Raw genomic sequence first — 3,233 nt, forward strand, 5'->3', positions numbered from 1 at the left:
GAACCTTCAGTGACAGACAAGCCATTATAGAAGGCGTCACTGCTCACTCCACTTCAAGACCTCAACCACCAAAAGGTAACTCCCGAGGCATGGAAGAAGAAGAAGTAAGAGGAAGAAGAGGAAGAAAAGGAAGATGAAGACAAGAGGAGGAAGAATGTTGGTGAAGAAGAGTTTTGAATAACATTTAGTTAAAACAATAAACTTCACTTTCTCCTCCTTAACACGGCAAAGGAGGAGGAGAAGAAGGTGGGAGGGAAGGAAGGAGAGGTGGAGAGCAATGAAGGAAGGAAAGAAGAAACAATGAAAGAGAAAGTGAAAAATAACCATCGAACATTATTATAGTCTCTCTCTCTCTCTCTCTCTCTCTCTCTCTCTCTCTCTCTCTCTCTGAGCAAGGTTACGAAAATCAACGTTTACCTTTGTATTTATTTTGAACATTGTTGCATAAAAGAATTTGCTTAAACTATTGAACTTTACTCCCTCCTCCTCCTCCTCCTCCTCCTCCTCCTCCTCCTCCTCCTCTCCTCCTCCTCCTCCTCCTCCTCCTCCTTCTCCTCCTTTACGTACCCTTCCTTACCCTTGCGTTTCACATATTCCACGTCGGCCCACCTGGAACGGGGCGTGGCAAAGGAAGAGGAATAGGAAAAGGAGAATAGAATACGAAGGGAAGAGATAATAGGATATGGTAAATAGAAGAAAAAAAAATTAAGGAGAGATAGAAACAAGAGAAATGGATACAGTGAGGGGTGGAAACAAGGAGGAAATGCCAAAGAGGATGAGGAATGTAGCAAGAGAGGTGAAAGATGAGGAGAATAAGAGACAAGATGAGGAAAGTCCAGTAAGGAAAGAAGGGAAGGGAGGAAAGGGTAAGAATGATAGTAAAGGAGTGAGGGATGAGGCTTGGAGCGTGAGTAAGGGATGGGGAGTGATGGTTAAGGGGTGAGATAAGGCATGAGCAATGAGGAATGAGTGGTGAGGGATGGATGGTGAGCAGTGGGAGAATGCAGAGAGAGAGAGAGAGAGAGAGAGAGAGAGAGAGAGAGAGAGAGAGAGAGAGAGAGAGAGAGAGAGAGAGAGAGAGAGAGAGAGAGAGAGAGAGAGAGAGAGAGAGAGAGAGAGAGAGAGAGAGAGAGAGAGAGAGAGAGAGAGAGAGAGAGAGAGAGAGAGAGAGAGAGAGAGAGAGAGAGAGAGAGAGAGAGAGAGAGAGAGAGAGAGAGAGAGAGAGAGAGAGAGAGAGAGAGAGAGAGAGAGAGAGAGAGAGAGAGAGAGAGAGAGAGAGAGAGAGAGAGAGAGAGAGAGAGGGGGTGTGCTGTGGCTGTGCTGTTGGAGATGAGCTGCAGGAGGAGGTGTTGGTGGTTGCAAACTTAAAGCTAATGGAGTTAATAAATTGTGTACAACATGGAATTAACTCTCTCTCTCTCTCTCTCTCTCTCTCTCTCTCTCTCTCTCTCTCTCTCTCTCTCTCTCTCTCTGGTGCAAACAACGTAACTCACCGCCTCTCCTCGACCACAACAATATATAATAGTAGACTTCAAGAGTTAACTAATGGAATTTGCTCTTATTATACGCTGCAAGCCTTCCTTTTTTTACTCAGATTTCTTGATAAGTGAGTTTGTTGAGGTGATGCTTAATTCCATCTTGGCTAAATCAAAGAGCGGGCTCAGATGTACGTGTGTGTGTGTGTGTGTGTGTGTGTGTGTGTGTGTGTGTGTGTGTGTGTGTGTGTGTGTGTGTGTGTGTGTGTGTGTGTGTGTGTTTCCTTGTCTAAACATTACAAAACTTTGGCGTAAGATATTGTGATGTGATGATTTTTCCTTGTCTTATTATGATTATTTTGAGGATATTCAACAAGGTTACTTTATATAATATTTTCTTGCAACTTCTACTCGTTTATAAGAGGAAACGTACACCTCTGTGGCAAATATCGCTCAAATACGTACACATATATCGTCACAATACACTGTAAGGAGTCTATGCAACACTTAAGTGCTGCATGGTAGAAGTGCTATATTCAGAAACGCTTCTCTCTCTCTCTCTCTCTCTCTCTCTCTCTCTCTCTCTCTCTCTCTCTCTCTCTCTCTCTCTCTCTCTCTCTCTCTCTCTCTCTCTCTCTCTCTCTCTCTCTCTCTCTCTCTCTCTCTCTCTCTCTCTCTCTCTCTCTCTCTCTCTCTCTCTCTCTCTCTCTCTCTCTCTCTCTCTCTCTCTCTCTCTCTCTCTCTCTCTCTCTCTCTCTAAGACCACAGAGATGATCAGTAGAGTTTTAAAGAGTAGTTGTTCTAATGGTAATGCGGAAAACTTGTAAACATGTCACTAAAATCACAGAAACATCCTTAAAAAACACGTATCACTCCACTTTTAAAGATCACAGAGACGATTAGCAAAGTTTTAAAGAGTATTTGTGCGGAAAACTTGGTAACATGTCACTAGAATTGCAGAAACATCCTTAAAAAATCCGTGTCACTCCATTTTCAAAGACCACAGAGAAGATTAGCCGAGATGTAAAGAGTATTTGTTCTAATGGTAATGCGGAAAACTTGTTAACGTGTCACTAGAATTGCAGAAACATCCTTAAAAAACCGTGTCACTTCAGCACGAACCCTTTGAAAATAGTGAAGGTGCCTTAGAATCACAAAAAACATCCTTAAAAACCCGTGTCACTTCAACTATAGATAGAGCCCCTTGAAAACAGTGAAGGTGCCTTAGAATCACAGAAACATCCTTAAAAAAACCGTGTCACTTCAACTAGAGCCTTTTGAAAACAGTAAAGGTGGTGTGAGGCGCGGAAGTGTTTCAGAATATGGGCCTGTAGACTGCTAACTCTACAACACCCATTCAACTTTTCATATCGACATCTTCATCTTATTCTTTCCACATACTTACGAGCTTCTCTTCACCACCACCACCACCACCACCACCATCGCATCTCCAGCCATCACCACCACAACCACTACCATGCTAAGGTTACGCAACATCCTCATCATCACCACATTCATAGTTATTATTATTCCCTCGAAAGTGCGGCGTTATCTGGAGTCCTCATCGCTATATTAATACCCACAACATACCTCCATCGTTTCATTATGTCCTCGGCGCTGTCTCGTCCGGCACACTTTGCATATCTTTATTAAGCGAGCGTATTTTTATTATGCCAAGATCTTTTTCCCTTACACTTGTTTATGCGATCTTTCATCTTTATTTCTCTGGCGTTTCGTGTGTGTGTGTGTGTGTGTGTG

This window comes from Portunus trituberculatus, chromosome 40, assembly GCF_017591435.1.
Source record: "Portunus trituberculatus isolate SZX2019 chromosome 40, ASM1759143v1, whole genome shotgun sequence".
NCBI lineage: Eukaryota > Metazoa > Arthropoda > Malacostraca > Decapoda > Portunidae > Portunus > Portunus trituberculatus.